Genomic DNA, 20,921 nt, shown 5'->3' with positions numbered 1-20,921 from the left:
GAGTAGTAAGGGAGAAAAAGTTAGCATATGAGAAGTTTTTACAAAGTAGAAGTGATGCAAGGAGGGAAGAGTATATGGAGAAAAAGAGAGAGGTTAAGAGAGTGGTGAAGCAATGTAAAAAGAGAGCAAATGAGAGAGTGGGTGAGATGTTATCAACAAATTTTGTTGAAAATAAGAAAAAGTTTTGGAGTGAGATTAACAAGTTAAGAAAGCCTAGAGAACAAATGGATTTGTCAGTTAAAAATAGGAGAGGAGAGTTATTAAATGGAGAGTTAGAGGTATTGGGAAGATGGAGGGAATATTTTGAGGAATTGTTAAATGTTGATGAAGATAGGGAAGCTGTGATTTCGTGTATAGGGCAAGGAGGAATAACATCTTGTAGGAGTGAGGAAGAGCCAGTTGTGAGTGTGGGGGAAGTTCGTGAGGCAGTAGGTAAAATGAAAGGAGGTAAGGCAGCCGGGATTGATGGGATAAAGATAGAAATGTTAAAAGCAGGTGGGGATATAGTTTTGGAGTGGTTGGTGCAATTATTTAATAAATGTATGGAAGAGGGTAAGGTACCTAGGGATTGGCAGAGAGCATGCATAGTTCCTTTGTATAAAGGCAAAGGGGATAAAAGAGAGTGCAAAAAATATAGGGGGATAAGTCTGCTGAGTATACCTGGTAAAGTGTATGGTAGAGTTATTATTGAAAGAATTAAGAGTAAGACGGAGAATAGGATAGCAGATGAACAAGGAGGCTTTAGGAAAGGTAGGGGGTGTGTGGACCAGGTGTTTACAGTGAAACATATAAGTGAACAGTATTTAGATAAGGCTAAACAGGTCTTTGTGGCATTTATGGATTTGGAAAAGGCGTATGACAGGGTGGATAGGGGGGCAATGTGGCAGATGTTGCAAGTGTATGGTGTAGGAGGTAGGTTATTGAAAGCAGTGAAGAGTTTTTACGAGGATAGTGAGGCTCAAGTTAGAGTATGTAGGAAAGAGGGAAATTATTTCCCAGTAAAAGTAGGCCTTAGACAAGGATGTGTGATGTTACCGTGGTTGTTTAATATATTTATAGATGGGGTTGTAAGAGAAGTAAATGCGAGGGTCTTGACAAGAGGCGTGGAGTTAAAAGATAAAGAATCACACACAAAGTGGGAGTTGTCACAGCTGCTCTTTGCTGATGACACTGTGCTATTGGGAGATTCTGAAGAGAAGTTGCAGAGATTGGTGGATGAATTTGGTAGGGTGTGCAAAAGAAGAAAATTAAAGGTGAATTCAGGAAAGAGTAAGGTTATGAGGATAACAAAAAGATTAGGTGATGAAAGATTGAATATCAGATTGGAGGGAGAGAGTATGGAGGAGGTGAATGTATTCAGATATTTGGGAGTGGACGTATCAGCGGATGGGTCTATGAAAGATGAGGTGAATCATAGAATTGATGAGGGAAAAAGAGTGAGTGGTGCACTTAGGAGTCTGTGGAGACAAAGAACTTTGTCCTTGGAGGCAAAGAGGGGAATGTATGAGAGTATAGTTTTACCAACGCTCTTATATGGGTGTGAACCATGGGTGATGAATGTTGCAGCGAGGAGGAGGCTGGAGGCAGTGGAGATGTCATGTCTGAGGGCAATGTGTGGTGTGAATATAATGCAGAGAATTCGTAGTTTGGAAGTTTGGAGGAGGTGCGGGATTACCAAAACTGTTGTCCAGAGGGCTGAGGAAGGGTTGTTGAGGTGGTTCGGACATGTAGAGAGAATGGAGCGAAACAGAATGACTTCAAGAGTGTATCAGTCTGTAGTGGAAGGAAGGCGGGGTAGGGGTCGGCCTAGGAAAGGTTGGAGAGAGGGAGTAAAGAAGGTTTTGTGTGCGAGGGGCTTGGACTTCCAGCAGGTATGCATGAGCGTGTTTGATAGGAGTGAATGGAGACAAATGGTTTTTAATACTTGACGTGCTGTTGGAGTGTGAGCAAAGTAACATTTATGAAGGGGTTCAGGGAAACCGGCAGGCCGGACTTGAGTCCTGGAGATGGGAAGTACAGTGCCTGCACTCTGAAGGAGGGGTGTTAATGTTGCAGTTTTAAAAACTGTAGTGTAAAGCACCCTTCTGGCAAGACAGTGATGGAGTGAATGATGGTGAAAGTTTTTCTTTTTCGGGCCACCCTGCCTTGGTGGGAATCGGCCAGTGTGATAATAAATAAAAAAAATATATATACATACATATATATACATATATATACATATATATATATTATATTATATATATATATATATAGTATATATATATATATATATATATATATATATATATATATATATATAGTATATATATATATATATATACACACACACCGGTTGTCTCCCACCAAGGTGGGGTGACTCGATGAATAAGAAACACTTTCACAGTCGTTATTTCAATCACTCTTGCCAGAAACCTTATGACATTACAATACAATATCTTGACTTCTTCAGAGTTGAAGATTAAGACACAGCTTCGACAGTTTGGTATTTTTATTGATGGAACGTTTCTCCTACACAGTAGGCTTCTTCAGTCAAATACAAATGGAGCAGTAGAAATAGAATAAAGATGATGTAATCAGTCCATCAACATTCAGAGTGTAAGCACCGTGCTCCCCACATCCATGACTCTTAGTTTGGCTAAACGCTTTTCTTGAATCTCTTCACAAACGTTATTTTTCTCACACCCCAGCACAACCAACACATTATAAAAACCACTTGTCTCCACTCCTATCTAAAACGTTTAAAGAAGCCTGTTGGATGCCTAAGCACAATATGATGAAATATGATACAAGCTTGTGTCAAAACTGCTAGTAGTGATGACCCAGTTATATGTACCTGGCCCAAAGAATTTCTTGTTTTCCTACATCTCTCTTCCGTTTGCCTTCTTGCTTGCATTATTTCTGCACACAAACTTGTAGGAGGGCGGCTCCGATGACGAGGAAACTCCCTGATGATCCTTCCTGGTGTTGGAAACTTGGCCAGCGGCAAAGTTAAGTCTCTCTCTCTCTCTCTCTCTCTCTCTCTCTCTCTCTCTCTCTCTCTCTCTCTCTCTCTCTCTCTCTCTCTCTCTCTCTCTCTCTCTCTCTACTGGACTCACCTTACTGGCATCGCCACAACGACCCCCTCATCCATCTCCATCAGAGTTTACATAACATGTAGTTCAGAAGACTTTCGCTCCCTCAGCAGAATATGCGTCGTGTTCGTGAAGGCTTCTTGCCTGCTGTTTTTGTCACCTGACCTGTTATGTGTCTTTACAGGAATATAATATAATATAATATATATATATATAGTATATATATATATATATATATATATATATATATATCTGTGTCTATATATATATATATATATATATATATATATATATATATATGTATATATGTGTATGTGTATATGTGTATGTGTGTGTGTGTGTGTGTGTGTGTGTGTGTGTGTGTGTGTGTGTGTGTGTCGTACCGAATATGTAAAACTGGTCAATTAGCAAGAACTCATTTAAAATTAAGTCCTTTCTAAAATTTACTCTTATACATTTAAAGTTATATTTTTTTCATTTATGTTCATGTAAAAATTAATAATTTTGTACCAAGAGACCTTAGAAAACTTACCTAACCTTATTATAACAAGCGCAGTTTAATTCAGCCTAATCCAACTAAACATATTATAGATGAGTTTACAATAATTTAATAATAAAGAAACACAATGAAATTATTTTTTTCGTTAGGTTCATGATGATTTTTGAGAAATTATTGCATACACAAATTTTCGCTTGCCTTATTCGGCAAGAAGAACGTTGCTATTTAAGCCAAAATCGTAAGTTTTACATATTCTGCACGACTTATACATACTACATATATATATATATATATATATATATATATATATATATATATATATATATATATATATATATATATATATATATATATATATATTACACACACACACACACTACCTTGTCAGCTTTTATCTCTGTCCTATATGTAGTAAGGTGTGTCATTGTTTGGTCTTTAAGTTTTTCCACTTTTTAGTGAATTTTTAATTTTTCATCTTAAAGTGGCTAATTTGTGCACCACACATCTATCCGATGGTTAGAGTGCGAGAGAGAGAGAGAGAGAGAGAGAGAGAGAGAGAGAGCTTTAGCATCATGGAGTTAATACAAATGTGTTTCATTATATATTATTAACAAGTTAATTTGCAAAATATTGCTCTTATCCGTATATATGAAACTGTTATATGTAGCTGTAACAGAGGTTGCATAAGCCTAGGCTTGGTTGTTGTATAAGTCTACGTTTGGCTACTGTATATAAGTCTGTTCTTTTCTACTTCATAAGCATATACTTGGTTACCAAATAAACCTATTCTTTACTAATACAACATGTTTTACTGTGTTTATATTGCAACTTGATCGGAAAATGTGCTTGTCATATTTTACGATAACGAGTTCTAGATGTTTTTGCTTTTAACCGCATTCCCGTGACCATCGTATCAAGAGTTCAACTCTCCTCTTAATAATATTTCTTCTCCAGTCGGATCGATGTTTCTGACACGCGGCTGACAATAATGTCAGGAATTTGTCATTTAATTCTCTCACGTCTTCCGGAAAGACACTTATAAGACCTAGCATTATATTTTGCCGGTTTCCTGGGTTTCTTTTTGATGATGGTGGCCTGCTCCTGGTACAAGGAATTGGAGCTACCCTCCTGCTTGGATCAGATCTGATTTCGTCATATAATTTCTGGTGCTGCCTGATCCCTACGGGTTTAGTGCTTCCTCATGAATATAATAATAATAATCTATTAGTGTTCAATCCTGGGATTCATCCTTTCATTCTGCAAACTTCTCAACTCTGAGAAAAAAATTAAAATGGTGTAGTATTTATGAATGTAAAAATTAATGAAAATAAAAATATTGAAAGAACTTATTACAGTTTTTTCATTATTGTTTCATAAATAAATACTATTTAACAGAAATTAATAACCAAAGCTTATGTGTTGAGTTCACTTTCTATATCAGCAACTCCGCTTCATATTACTATTATTTTTTAACATAATAATGGTAATATGATTATTTAATATAAATAATGCGACATATCTAGGCTGGCCTTTAAGGGCTTCTCAGATAACTTTTCCGCTGTTTGCTTCATTTCCGTCAAGGTCATTCTGGATCTCTGCCATTTAATTCTACCACTTTTGAAGTGCATATCCAAGATGGCATCCTAAGAATTTATCCTTGAATTCTCTCCCTCTCTCTTTTGCTTATATCTGGGACGGCAGCTCTGGAAATTTATCCTTTATTGCGTCGTCTTGAGAATTTATCATATCTGACGCCAGCTTTTCTGCGTTGGTGTCCTGAGAATGTTTTCCCCTTAAGTTGTGGTGCTTCAAGAACAAGATGAATGCATCAGATGGACGTATTCTTCAAGAGGGATCTAATACCGGCCTGCTTGTCGGATGCATCTTTGGGAGCTGCATCAATCTTGTGCGGCAGAGGTTTTGTTGCTCCTCCCTCACTCTGGCAGCAGAGGAGGAGAAGCAAGGGGACTAAAGCTGCTTTAAGGAAATGGAAGAGGCGAGGGGAGTGAGGGAAGGAAACAAGGTGTGTAAATAATTATGGAAAACTGGAAACTGTGTGAAAATCTAACTAATGACTTTTACTAATATGTTAGAATTATTATTCTCTCTCTGTCTCTCTGTCTCTCTCTCTCTCTGTCTCTCTCTCTCTCTCTCTCTCTCTCTCTCTCTCTCTCTCTCTCTCTCTCTCTCTCTCTCTCTCTCTCTCTCTCTCTCTCTCTCTCTCTCTCTCTCTCTTTCTGGTTCTTTTGATAGAATTTTTTAGCAATTTCTTAATCTTGATAAACCTTGATATTTCGTAATATTTTCACTTTTTTAAGTTTTTCTATATATTTTTTTATTTCTTATTTCCCAGTAAAATTAACATATTTTCCCACAGCCGAGAAACGATGGAGAGAATGGAAAGTAATTGCCCCTGGGTTGTGCACCTTGAGAAAGTCAGAAAGGGTAAATGAAAGTCTTGTAAATAATAGGAAAAGGACGGCTAGAAAAATAATTAAGTCAGTTACGTGGCTATAGACGAGCATTTAAAAACAATTTGTCAGTGTTGCAGGGCCTAGGTGTTGCAGGGCCTAGGTGTTGCAGGGCCTAGGTGTTGCAGGGCCTAGGTGTTGCAGGGCCTAGGTGTTGCAGGGCCTAGGTGTTGCAGGGTCTAGGTGTTGCAGGGTCTAGGTGTTGCAGGCTCTAGGGGTTGCAGGGTCTAGGTGCTGCAGGGTCTAGGTGTTGCAGGGCCTAGGTGTTGCAGGGTCTAGGTGTTGCAGGGTCTAGGTGTTGCAGGCTCTAGGGGTTGCAGGGTCTAGGTGTTGCAGGGTCTAGGTGTTGCAGGGTCTAGGTGTTGCAGGCTCTAGGGGTTGCAGGGTCTAGGTGTTGCAGGGTCTAGGTGTTGCAGGGCCTAGGTGTTGCAGGGTCTAGGTGTTGCAGGGTCTAGGTGTTGCAGGCTCTAGGGGTTGCAGGGTCTAGGTGTTGCAGGGTCTAGGTGTTGCAGGGCCTAGGTGTTGCAGGGTCTAGGTGTTGCAGGGCCTAGGTGTTGCAGGGCCTAGGTGTTGCAGGGTCTAGGTGTTGCAGGGCCTAGGTGTTGCAGGGTCTAGGTGTTGCAGGGTCTAGGTGTTGCAGGGTCTAGGTGTTGCAGGGCCTAGGTGTTGCAGGGTCTAGGTGTTGCAGGGCCTAGGTGTTGCAGGGTCTAGGTGTTGCAGGGCCTAGGTGTTGCAGGGTCTAGGTGTTGCAGGGTCTAGGTGTTGCAGGGTCTAGGTGTTGCAGGGTCTAGGTGTTGCAGGGCCTAGGTGTTGCAGGGTCTAGGTGTTGCAGGGTCTAGGTGTTGCAGGGCCTAGGTGTTGCAGGGTCTAGGTGTTGCAGGGCCTAGGTTTTGCAGGGTCTAGGTGTTGCAGGGTCTAGGTGTTGCAGGGCCTAGATGTTGCAGGGTCTAGGTGTTGCAAGGCCTAGGTGTTGCAGGGCCTAGGTGATGCAGGGTTTAGGTGTTGCAGGGTCTAGGTGTTGCAGGGCCTAGGTGTTGCAGGGCCTAGGTGTTGCAGGGCCTAGGTGTTGCAGGGTCTAGGTGTTGCAGGGTCTAGGTGTTGCAGGCTCTAGGGGTTGCAGGGTCTAGGTGCTGCAGGGTCTAGGTGTTGCAGGGCCTAGGTGTTGCAGGGTCTAGGTGTTGCAGGGTCTAGGTGTTGCAGGCTCTAGGGGTTGCAGGGTCTAGGTGTTGCAGGGTCTAGGTGTTGCAGGGTCTAGGTGTTGCAGGCTCTAGGGGTTGCAGGGTCTAGGTGTTGCAGGGTCTAGGTGTTGCAGGGCCTAGGTGTTGCAGGGTCTAGGTGTTGCAGGGTCTAGGTGTTGCAGGCTCTAGGGGTTGCAGGGTCTAGGTGTTGCAGGGTCTAGGTGTTGCAGGGCCTAGGTGTTGCAGGGTCTAGGTGTTGCAGGGCCTAGGTGTTGCAGGGCCTAGGTGTTGCAGGGCCTAGGTGTTGCAGGGCCTAGGTGTTGCAGGGTCTAGGTGTTGCAGGGCCTAGGTGTTGCAGGGCCTAGGTGTTGCAGGGTCTAGGTGTTGCAGGGCCTAGGTGTTGCAGGGCCTAGGTGTTGCAGGGCCTATGTGTTGCAGGGCCTAGGTGTTGCAGGGCCTAGGTGTTGCAGGGTCTAGGTGTTGTAGGGCCTAGGTGTTGCAGGGCCTAGGTGTTGCAGGGTCTAGGTGTTGCAGGGTCTAGGTGTTGCAGGGCCTAGGTGTTGCAGGGTCTAGGTGTTGCAGGGCCTAGGTGTTGCAGGGTCTAGGTGTTGCAGGGTCTAGGTGTTGCAGGGTCTAGGTGTTGCAGGGTCTAGGTGTTGCAGGGCCTAGGTGTTGCAGGGTCTAGGTGTTGCAGGGTCTAGGTGTTGCAGGGCCTAGGTGTTGCAGGGTCTAGGTGTTGCAGGGCCTAGGTTTTGCAGGGTCTAGGTGTTGCAGGGTCTAGGTGTTGCAGGGCCTAGATGTTGCAGGGTCTAGGTGTTGCAAGGCCTAGGTGTTGCAGGGCCTAGGTGATGCAGGGTTTAGGTGTTGCAGGGTCTAGGTGTTGCAGGGCCTAGGTGTTGCAGGGCCTAGGTGTTGCAGGGTCTAGGTGTTGCAGGGCCTAGGTGTTGCAGGGCCTAGGTGTTGCAGGGTCTAGGTGTTGCAGGGTCTAGGTGTTGCAGGGTCTAGGTGTTGCAGGGCCTAGGTGTTGCAGGGTCTAGGTGTTGCAGGGCCTAGGTGTTGCAGGGCCTAGGTGTTGCAGGGCCTAGGTGTTGCAGGGTCTAGGTGTTGCATGGCCTAGGTGTTGCAGGGCCTAGGTGTTGCAGGGTCTAGGTGTTGCAGGGCCTAGGTGTTGCAGGGCCTAGGTGTTGCAGGGCCTAGGTGTTGCAGGGTCTAGGTGTTGCAGGGCCTAGGTGTTGCAGGGCCTAGGTGTTGCAGGGCCTAGGTGTTGCAGGGCCTAGGTGTTGCAGGGCCTAGGTGTTGCAGGGTCTAGGTGTTGCAGGGCCTAGGTGTTGCAGGGTCTAGGTGTTGCAGGGCCTAGGTGTTGCAGGGTCTAGGTGTTGCAGGGTCTAGGTGTTGCAGGCTCTAGGGGTTGCAGACCCTAGGCATTGCAAGCTTTAGGTGCTGCAGATTCTATGCGTTGCGGGTTCTAGGCGCTGCAGACATTACAGTTTCTGAGTGTTTAAGGATTCTTGCAACAGTGATAAAGAACTATAACGTAAATTTCAGGATCGGCAGATAGTCTAAAAATGCGTTTAATCGTCTACAGAGTGTCAGGTGCCAGGTGTCAGCTGTCAATGGTCAGCTAGCAGGTGTCAGCTGTCAGAGGTCACGTAGCAGGTAGCAGGTGTCAAATGGCAGGTGTCAGCTGTCAATGGTCAGCTAGCAGGTGTCAGCTGTCAGGGGTCACGTAGCAGGCAGCAGGTGTCAAATGGCACGTGTCAGCTGTCAAGGGTCAGCTAGCAGGTGTTTGCTGACAAGGGTCAAGTATCAGGTGTCATATGGCACGTGTCAGCTGTCAAGGGTCAGCTAGCAGGTGTTTGCTGTCAGGGGTCAAGTAGCAGGTATCAGGTGTCAAATGGCACGTGTCAGCTGTCAAGGGTCAGCTAGCAGGTGTTTGCTGACAAGGGTCAAGTATCAGGTGTCATATGGCACGTGTCAGCTGTCAAGGGTCAGCTAGCAGGTGTTTGCTGTCAGGGGTCAAGTAGCAGGTGTCATCTGTCATGGGTCACCTAGCAGGTATCAGCTGTCAGGGGTCAACTAGCAGGTGTCAAGATTCAAGAGGCAGGTGTCATAATGATGAGCTGTGTCGTCACATAACGATTTGGTAACGCCACCTGGGAGCGTTGATGGTGAATGTTGATTACTGGCTCAGGTGAGCATTGATGGTGAAGACTGACTGCTGGCTCAGGTGATGTACCTGCACACCGCTTCCTTTCTGTGCACCTGCTTAAGACCTTCAACCAAGGACATGAGGTCTTGAAAAAGTCAGATAGAGAGAGTCGTCAAAGAGTTAGCTAATTTTAAGACCACTAAAATAGGTTTTTCAATTATTTTTATCTTGATTAAGAGAGAATTCATATTCGGAATCTATAAAGATTTCTTGGATTCAGGGTCCGCCCAGAAAAATTCTTTGATTTAGAAACCAAGCTTTTTTTTCTTGATTTATTGTCTTTCAAAGATATTTTAGAGTAAGGAAACCAATTGCTAGTTTTTAGAGTGGTTGGTGCATTTGTTTATTATATGCATGAAAGGAGGAAAGGTGCCTGGTGATTTACGGAGAGGGTGTGTAAGGGAAGAAGGGATAAAAGACAGAGTAAGAATCATGGGGGAATAAGTCTGTTGAGTTCACCTTTCGACAAAAGCAAGAATATAGATCCAGTAGACAACAAAGATCTATATTTAGGAACCATAAAAATTCTTGAATCAAGAACTATAAAAACTAACATTTCAATGCACCAGGCAGAGTTTCCTTCACGTTATAGCCATAAAACACCGTCTTAAGTTATCAGCAGTTTGAGTGTCTACCTGCCAAGACAGGTGGTGTCGCTGGGGAAGGTGATGGACAGTGACAGGCGCTAACTTGCTTCCCCGCGGTGCTAATCGCAAACTAATTGATTAGAATTCATCGGGTTCCAATCAGGTTTACGGTACAACAGGTTGTCTGATGTAGCGATGATTGGGTGGGTGATGTTGAGACTATTGGAACCTGTCTTATCGAGTGGGGCTCAGTGTATGCGTGTGTATATATACATATAATATATATATATATATATATATATATATATATATATATATATATATATATATATATATATATATATATATATATATATATATATATATATTATTCTCTCTTTCTAAAAATACAATTTGGCAGTATTCATGTTAAACTGGTTTACAGAATTACACAAAACCTGCAGAGAGTGTAGAGACTAACAAGAAGACTTAATATTTGCATTAGGAAATAAACTCTCAAAATAAACTCAAAAAATTGCATATGTTTTCTCTAAAGAAAGGAAATTGTAAGGTCTGATTCAAACTTGTGAGATAATGAAAAGATCATGTTTAAACAAGAAATATTTAAATTAAAATACAATGTAACATCATGAAATTACGGTTTGAAACACAGGGTAAAAGTAGATAGGAATGCGGATTTTTTTTTCTTTCATTGTAAACAATGTAGACCTTTTAAGAAATAAGTGATTTGAATGAACAGTTCAAAAATGTAAATTTTACATCAAATATTCAAAGCTTTCTGTAAATGCTTCACTTGTATAAGAAACTCATTCACTGTATCTTCTTTCACAGGGCTTCACGTATTAGAATAAGAGAGTAGAGGATTCGGTTGTTCTCAAGCTGTATGTGCAAGAAAGCTTATTTAGTTAAGCTTCTTGTTTTAATATGGTCAGAACATAAGAAAAAAAGAATAATTAGGCAATTGTGTTAGGAACTAGTTTTAGTTCCCACTTAGTCTCTTAGATTAGATTAAGTATATACCCCTAGGTCTCACGTGTCACCATGGTAGCCCATATTCGCATATTGAGATCGTTCCTTTTTATTTAATTAATACAAAAACAGCAATCAGAACAATTTAGTGAAATTAGTAAAAAATAGTAAAACTAGTGGTGGTGGTGGGTAATAATAATAATGAAGTTATGTTTGCATATTTATGTAGAGTTTCTGGATGGCCAGACTTAATGTTTACAGGTATCGATGCGAAGAGAATATGCAGAAAAGAATTTCATCGATACCGCGTTTTGCTCAGATTAGAATTTCGTGAAGCTCTTTACTGAGTGAAACATCATCCCAGTGAAAGTGTATTCTGCTTATTTTGTCTTCATACTCACATCTCCAAAGTTTTATTGGGAAATCTCAACGCATGTTAACCTCGTCATAGGTCGTAAGATATTCTGTTATCTATCTTTTCCATTTACTCTCATACACTATCTTTCAATATTTTATTTTTTCTTTACCCACCTTATCCATTATTAATCATGTTATCTGTTCCTTCTTCGCTTTATTTGCTAAGCTAGCTGGTACCAACACGCTTCACCGTCTCATCTGCTGTCCGTGTCCACAAATGTTGATTTCTGTATATTGTAAAGTCTGTCATTTTTCTTTTACATTCGTGTGTATCTTCTGCATCTTACAGGTATTAGTTCACACCTTGAGGTGTTTAGGGCTAGGCATCTTTGACGATAATTACTGAACCCAAAACTCGTCTCTCTAATAAAAACTGGTTTCGCCGCCAGCTGTCTACTCTTTGATCGCGATCGTAACTCTGTCTGTTTACCTTATGATGCTGACACTGATTGCAAACACCAGCTGACTGCGACCAACACCCACTGGCTGCGACCACCACCCACTGACTGCGACAAACACCTGCCCTAAACTCGAGTGTGTTCAGCTATTGTGTAAAGGGTAATTTGTGGTAACAGTGGAATATCACAACCGATGGGTTTAATAGAAGCTTCTCGTTTCAGTATTTACGGAATATCGTGGTGTAGGTGTCGAGGCGTGAGGTCGCCACCATGTGGATCCTGGTTCATCGTGGTGCAGGTATATTAATATATTTTAAAACCAGCGCTTAACCCGCTTGGATCATACAGCATAGCATTGGTGGTGGTTGTGGTGTTAAGGTTTGGTGAGTTTGAATGTCAGTGAGAATGTAAAATTAATATAATAGATGGTTCATTACGTTAGTTCCGTTAAAACTAAGAGGTCTAGTGGAACTTTCAGCAAGGAGGGCAGTTAAGAGAAGTTGCTACTTGGCAGACCCTGGTTCGATCCCCATACAGGCTGGTCAGTCTGTTTTCACTTGCCATTTTAAAACAGCTGTTGTGTGGTAGAACTCACTGATTGCTGACTACTGTTGACAAATAACGCCTTCGTTTTAATTGCAATTTATAACTGATAGCACCTGCTGACTCTAAACCTCCTGCTGATAGCTCCCAGGTTGATTGCCGCCTCTTCCTTGTTGATGACCTGGTTAGTTAGGATCGCAGTTTCAGTTACCTTGAATCAGTCGCTCTTCACCGGCATCAATGCATTCTTTATGACGGGTAAACTCAACAAATATCCTCCCTCATTGGCTGTCTTATGTAACCTGGCGGTAAACTAGTTAACACCAGCGAGTGATAATGGGGAAGGTAATAGGCAGATGACCCTTCTATGGTGAAGCGCTCTTCTTCCAGGGAGTGTGGAGCAACCCTCCACTTAGATTACATCTAATTCTCTTATTCTTCATATGCAGTATAATCCTTACTGGTTTAGCGCCTCCTCGTTAATATAATAATAGCCGGACGATGCTACCTAGCCTGGAGCCCAATAGAAGACACGAGCCAACTAGATGTTCCCTCCGCTGTTGTCTGTTATACGTTATTATACTTTGTGAAGCATTAAACCCGTGTGGATGATTTAGCGAAAGGAGTAGTGATGGAGGCTTGATCCTCCGTCGGCTAATTGCCAGACTTGACACACTAAATATGCTCCCTGCTTCTTCCTGCAGTGCTTTGTACCTAGCCGATCTGAAGGACGGAAGGGTAGATGAGTAGCGTCATCAGATGTTCAGCTCTGTCTCTTGAGTATATTATCTTACCATATTATGTGATGTTCTTGATAACGATACCTTACCAGGATAAGGCAACCTGTCCTCATTAGGTTAATTTTCATAAGCGATTCCCAGCGTCAAATGCTACTTTTTTTTAAATCACCCATGGCGAGAGAATGAGTTTGAGAGAATCAGGTGCTGGAAACACGACATAAGCTCACCACTCATCTTGAAGGCGCATCAGTTTGCGGATATTCTTAAGAGATGAGCCTCCTGCATCGTCTTCACCAGTGATTAATGTAAGTCTTGACCCGTGTGGCTGTGGCTGACAGGTGTGAAGGTACTTGTAAAATGCTGGCTGGCGTTGTTGGTCTGACTGACCTGGAAGGAACAGAAAGTTGGGGAAGATAGATAACTTTGTGAAAAACTTCCCTTAAAAAAATAATTTGAAAAGCATTGAGAAAAGGTTTCGATAATGTATGTGCTGGTTAACTCGGAATTTACGGTGTTGGGGGCAAGTTTGAGAATTGAAATAACCAGCTACAGGCCCATCAGAATTATTTTAGAAAGTTGAGAGTTACATAAAAAAAATTAAGTTATTATGAAGTGTCGAGTCACAAATGTCATTTGAAGAATTTGAAGAAAAAAAACAAGTCATATTTTAGGAAGACGGTAACTATGAAGAATAAAGCGATTTTTTTTGGGAGGGGGATGAGTCGGTAATTTAGTATCTTCGTGGGAGGAAGAGGAGTAAGGAACTGAGAACGTAGGGAGGGACGGAGAAGGCTATGAAGGACAACAGTGATTCAACAAGTAAGAGAGATGGAGGAAATTATCAGATGAGTATAATAACAGTGGAGATATTTGTGTGTTAGTAAACCAGGAGAGATCCTTGTGTATGTCTCTCTTCAAAAAGTGTCTTGATATTAGAGAAGGATTCTTGATCGGCGGAGCTAGGCCCACCCTCCATTTCTGATTTCCTCCCATTCCCCAGGTGCTGTATGACTCCTACTGACTTAGCGCTTCCCCATGAATATAATAATCCATGTATCCAGTCGAAATCCCAATATTTGTTTTCTTTCTTCCTTCTACTTTTTCTTATCGCTTCACTTCTCTTTCTGCCATCATTATTTTAATTTTTATTCATTATTTTTTAGTTTTTCGTTCATGTTCCTTCATTCTCCTTCAACTCAATTTCCTGCCAGCCTTTACTCCTTCCTAACCACACTATCCTTCTTTTAACCCCGTTCCTCACTACTCTACCTATTTTCCTCACCCTCTCCTCCCTCCCTCCCACAATTTCCCATTCCCCCCTAACCCTCACCATCCCATCCCCTCTCGTGTCCATCCCCGCGCTCTCTCTCCCAGCGTGGTCCTAAAGTAGCCGAGCACTATACATTAGGATCAACGTAATCATTAGTTCACATGTTGTAAAGAGAAACAGCTCGAGCGAGAATTATACACTGGTGGTGGCTGCCAGTAGGGTAAACTTTGTTTTTATTATTATCATCATCGCCATCACTATTGCCGTCAGGTAAGACGTGCTTCACAGATGGACAGGAACGGGAGGAAGAGAGTGGGGGTAGAGAGGAGGGTAGCAAGGGATTGAGAGAAGAGGTAAAGAGATGGGCAAGGAGGAAGAATGAAGAGAGGGAGGTATAGAGTAAGGATGGAGAAACAGAGGTATAGAGTAAAGACGGAGAGACAGAGATACAGAGTAAGGATGGAGAGACAGAGGTATAGAGTAAGGATGGAGAGACAGAGGTATAGAGTGAGGATGGAGAGACAGAGGTATAGAGTAAGGATGGAGAGACAGAGGTATAGAGTTAGGATGGAGAGACAGGGGTATAGAGTAAGGATGGAGAGACAGAGGTACAGAGTAAGGATGGAGAGACAGAGGTATAGAGTTAGGATGGAGAGACAGGGGTATAGAGTAAGGATGGAGAGACAGAGGTATAGAGTAAGGATGGAGAGACAGAGGTATAGAGTAAGGATGGAGAGACAGAGGTATAGAGTAAGGATGGAGAGACAGAGGTATAGAGTAAGGATGGAGAGACAGAGGTATAGAGTAAGGATGGAGAGACAGAGGTATAGAGTAAGGATGGAGAGACAGAGGTAATGATTAGGGATGGAGAGACAGAGGTAATGATTAGGGATTGACAAAGGGGTAGGGATTAAGGATAGAAGAAGAGGTAGGGAGGAAAGATGGAAACAGAGATTAAAGTGGAAAGTTGGAGAGATAAGTAGGGTGGAAAAAAAATGGAGAAACAGAGAAGAAGGATGGAGGGACAGCTAGGTAAGGAAGAGGGACGGAGATAAAGTGATAGGGATTTTTTAATTCTCGTTCGGTACTGACATAAGTTTTACCCAACACTTGAACACTTCCACCAGAACTGGAGTTTCTTACATACAGAACCAGAATGTTTCCCTACACAAGACATGACATTCCAGACAGACCGAACATTTATAGCACAATTTCCTGTGGATGCAACCTGCAACAGTCTCCTAACACAGTGGTACCTGTTTTTACTGCTAGGTGGCAGGGGCAGTAGGAGTGTGAGGAAATCTGTCCAAATGTTTCTTCATGAAAGGGAATTCAACCCGGGACTTTGCGAATAAGAGTCGAATGCTTTCATCAATGAGCTACGGCGCACCCCTCAATAGGAGGAGCTGAAACCAACTGGAGGGTTAGGGTGTGGCGGGAGATTCAGGGATAATCAGGGGATGGACAGTGGCTGATGGGTGAGATGGGGTTCTTCTGTAAAATGTTGATGGGGGGGGGGATTTGGGCTGATTGGTTGGGTAGGGTTGATGGGAGGAATGAGGGTTGACTGGTGGTAGATAGGAGGATAAGTGGTAATTGAGAAGTAGCGACTTTAGTCTCGAGAGAAGCTAAAGATGGGTGTAAGCGAGGAGATATGGACAAAAAAGGAAAGTAAATATGTGGTGTAGTGAGAATGATTGAAGGGTAAAGAATTATTTGTATCAAGCAAGCAGTAGTGCTTGTGGGAGACAGTGGCGGCTGTTACAGCTTATTAAAGATGTGGCTCTTGTAAAACACTTTTATTCTGAACCACCGTGACTCTGGCTGTGGTACACTGTAGGACCTGCTACTTCAGGATTTCGCTTCTTTCCGATGTCTGGGACCTGACCCCAGGAGCGATGAGCTCCGGAAGCGACTACAAGTAACCTAGGGATATGTGTGTGTGTCTACTTTCCCTATCTCAATGGGTGACCCACTATTTCTGCTATTTGTAAATACAGTCAGTAAACTGACTGTTTCAGCCTGCATCAGATGCACTCTTCAGCAAATTAAGTATGGAGTTAGGGGTAGGGGCTGTTTATGACAGAGTAACGTTACATGTTACTTGTAATATAAGCTTCAGGTTTATCCCCGCAAAAGATAATCACTCGTTACTCGCGTCTACAGAATTTCGACCCAGGTTTCTCAGCGCAGAACACTTCTGTACGCAGAAAATAATCACAACCTGCCAAGACATTGAACTGAAAGAACTTCTACAGGGTCCTTTGCAGTAACCAGGTTTCATCTTATGTAAGTCCAGGTAGTAACTAGCAAGAGTGCCACCCCCGCTAATGAGTTCACTACTCGCCAACTGCAAAAGCAATGTCAGTAGCCGAGGAAGAACAGATAGACTCATTACCAGCAGTAACCATATTACAGTTTTAGAAGCGGCTCCATAGACCAAGAAAAAAAAAAAGGAAATATCACTCGCCCAGCACCAAAACCAACAGGAAGAGGAAAAAAGGTACCACAAGCTGCATCTACCTATGGTTCCTTGCGCTCCTGAGAACCATAGTTATATATCTCGCACCGAACATACAGACTCAGCAGCAAGAAAATTTATTTATTTATTTTATTAACACATCGGCCGATTCCCACCAAGGCAGGGTGGCCCGAAAAAGAAAAACTTTCATCATTCACTCCATCACTGTTTTGCCAGAGGGGTGCTTTACACCACAGTTACAAAACTGCAACATTAACACTCCTCCTTTTGAGTGCAGACACTGCACTTCCCATCTCCAGGACTCAAGTCCGGCCTGCCGGTTTCCCTGAACCCCTTCATAAATGTTACTTTGCTCACACTCCAACAGCACGTCAAGTATTAAAAACCATTTGTCTCCATTCACTCCTATCAAATACGCTCACGCATGCTTGCTGGAAGTCCAAACCCTCGCACACAAAATCTACTTTACCCCTTCCCTCCAACCCTTCCTAGGCCGACCCCTACCCCGCCTTCCCTCCACTACAGATTTATACACTCTCGAAGTCATTCTGTTTTGTTCCATTCTCTCTACATGTCCGAACCACCTCAACAACCCCTCCTCAGCCCTCTGGACAACAGTTTTGGTAATCCCACACCTCCTAATTTCCAAACTACGAATTCTCTGCATTATATTCACACCACACATTGCCCTCAGACATGACATCTCCACTGCCTCCAGCCTCATCCTCGTTGCAACATTCATCACCCATGCTTCACACTCATACAAGAGTGTTGGTACAACTATACTCTCATACATTCCCCTCTTTGCTTCCACGGACAAAGTTCTTTGTCTCCACAGACTCCTAAGTGCACCACTCACCCTTTTCCCCTCATCAGTTCTCTGATTCACCTCTTCCTTCATTGACCCATCTGCTGACACGTCCACTCCTAAATATCTGAATACATTCACTCCCTCCATACTCTCTCCCTCCAATCTGATATCCAATCTTTCGTCACCTAATCTTTTTGTTATCCTCATAATCTTACTCTTTCCTATATTCACTTTTAATTTTCTTTTACATACCCTACCAAATTCATCCACCAACCTCTGCAACTTCTCTTCAGAATCTCCCAAAAGCGCAGTGTCATCAGCAAAGAGCAACTGTGACAGCTCCCATTTTGTGTTTGATTCTTTATCTTTTAACTCCACACCTCTTGCCAAGACCCTCGCATTCACTTCTCTCACAACTCCATCTGTAAATATATTGAACAACCATGGTGACATCACACATCCTTGTTTAAGGCCTACTTTTACTGGGAAATAATCTCCCTCTCTCCTACATACTCTAACTTGAGCCTCACTATCCTCGTAAAAACTCTTCACTGCTTTCAGTAACCTACCTCCTACACCATACACCTGCAACATCTGCCACATTGCCTCCCTATCCACCATGTCATATGCCTTTTCAAAATCTATAAACCACAAAAACCTCTTTACCCTTATCCAAATACTATTCATCTATATGTTTCACTGTAAACACTTGGTCTACACATCCCCTACCTTTCCTGAAGCCTCCTTGTTCATCTGCTATCCTACTTTCCTCATTATTCTTAATTCTTTCAATAATAACTCTGCCATACACTTTACCAGGTATACTCAACAGACTTATTACCCTATAATTTTTGCACTCTCTTTTATCCCCTTTGCCTTTATACAAAGGAACTATGCATGTCTCTGCCAATCCCTAGGTACCTTACCCTCTTCCATAAATTTATTAAGTAATAGCACCAACCACTCCAAAACTATATCCCCACCTGCTTTTAACATTTGTGTCTTTATCCCATCAATCCCAGGTGCCTTACCCCCTTTCATTCTACCCACTGCCTCACGAACTTCCCTCAAACTCACAACTGGCTCTTCCTCACTCCTACAAGATGTTATTCCTCCTTGCCCTATACACGAAATCACAGCTTCCCTATCTTCATCAACATTTAACAATTCCTAAAAATATTCCCTCCATCTTCCCGATACCTCTAACTCTCCATTTAATAACTCTCCTTTTCTATTTTTAACTAACACATCCATTTGTTCCCTAGGCTTCCTCAACTTATTAATCTCACTCCAAAACTTTTTCTTATTTTCAACGAAATTTATTGATAACATCTTACCCACTCTCTCATTTAGCCTCTTTTTACATTGCTTCACCACTCTCTTAATCTCTTTTTCTCTCCATATACTCTTCCCTCCTTGCATCACTTCTACTATGTAAAAACCTCTCATATGCTAACGTTTTCTCCCTTACTACTCTCTTTACATTATCATTCCATCAGTCGCTCTTCTTCCCTCCCGCACCCATTTTCCTGTAACCACAAACTTCTGCTGAACACTCTAACACTACATTTTTAAATCTACCCCATACATCTTCGACCCCATTGCCTATACTCTCACTAGCCCATCTACCCTCCAATAGTTGTTTATATCTTACCCTAACTGCCTCTTCTTTTAGTTTATACACCTTCACCTCTCTCTCCTACTTGCTGCTTCTATTTTCCTTGTATCATATCTACCTTTTACTTTCACTGTGGCTACAACTAGAAAGTGATCCGATATGTCTGTGGCCCCTCTATAAACATGTACATCCTGAAGTCTACTCAACAGTCTTTTATCTACCAAAGTTTATCTACACCAAGTTTAATCACAGGGCTCCCATTATCATTTACACCTGGCACCCCAAACTTACCTACCACACCCTCTCTAAATGTTTCTCCTACTTTAGCATTTAGGTCCCCTACCCCAATTACTCTCTCACTTGGTTCAGAGATTTCTATACATTCGCTTAACATCTCTCAAAATCTCTCTCCTCTAAACTCCTCTCTTCTCCAGGTGCATACACGCTTATTATGACTCACTTTTCACATCCGACCCTTATTTTAATCCGCATAATCCTTGAATTTACACATTTATATTCCCTCTTCTGCTTTCATAACTGGTCCTTCAACATTATTGCTACCCTTTCCTTAGCTCTAACTCCCTCAGATACTCCTGACATTTATTTCTCCCCACTGAAACTTGCCTACCCCTTTCTGATTTGTTTCGCTTAGGGCGAGGACATCCAACTTCTTTTCATTCATAACTTCAGCAATCATCTCTTATCATCCGTACTACTTCCACGCACATTCAAGCATCCCAGTTTTATAAACTTTTTTCTTCTCATTTTTAGCAAATGTGTACAGGAGAAAGGGTTACTAGCCCATTGCTCCCGACATTTTAGTCGCCTCATAAGACACGCAATGGCTTACGGAGGAAAGATTCTTTTCCACTTCACCATGGACAATAGAGAAAGAAAAAAAACAAGAACAAGAGCTATTAAGAAAAAGAAGAAAAAACCCTAGATGTGTGTGTATATATATATGTATATATATATATATATATATATATATATATATATATATATATATATATATATAATATATATATATATATATATATATATATATATGAATGTGCTTGCCTGTGTGATCTAGGTGTAAGTAGAAGTAGCAAAATATACCTGTTATCACCCGTGTCAATATTGCGCTTTTGCTTTGCGACTGTCTCATAACGCCAGTTAAAGAAGAGGTTTGATTGTCCCGACTTCGATTATAGTGAAAAAATATAAGTAAATTACATTTTAATTCGTTCTCTTTACTTACGAGCAGAAAAAATTCTCCGAGGTGTTATAGTTTGTACTGATGTGTTTATTTTGTCATTGCTGTTAGTGTGATAACTGTTTGGTAAATGGACACAGATGCAACTAATGTGGCATTTTATTGTAGTAAGGTTTCGCTCTCCAGGAGCTTGACAAAGCACCTGGTGAGCGAAACGTTGCCTCAATAAAATGCTACATTAATTGCATCCATGTCCATTTACCTCACATTTGTCGGTAATTCTACCATCATTTCTAGTGTGATAACTGACTCACGATATCGTAACGTCACATTTACAAACAAACCACGGTACGGGTGGGGATTGAATTCACGGCAATGAGTTGTAAAACTTAAGGTCAACGCGTAAGCCACTGGCCTGTACCGTGGCTAGTATGATAAGTGTTATTGTTACCACCGGAAA

This window comes from Cherax quadricarinatus, chromosome 25 (assembly GCF_038502225.1).
Source record: "Cherax quadricarinatus isolate ZL_2023a chromosome 25, ASM3850222v1, whole genome shotgun sequence".
Lineage (NCBI taxonomy): Eukaryota > Metazoa > Arthropoda > Malacostraca > Decapoda > Parastacidae > Cherax > Cherax quadricarinatus.
This window is presented reverse-complemented; position numbering follows the sequence as displayed.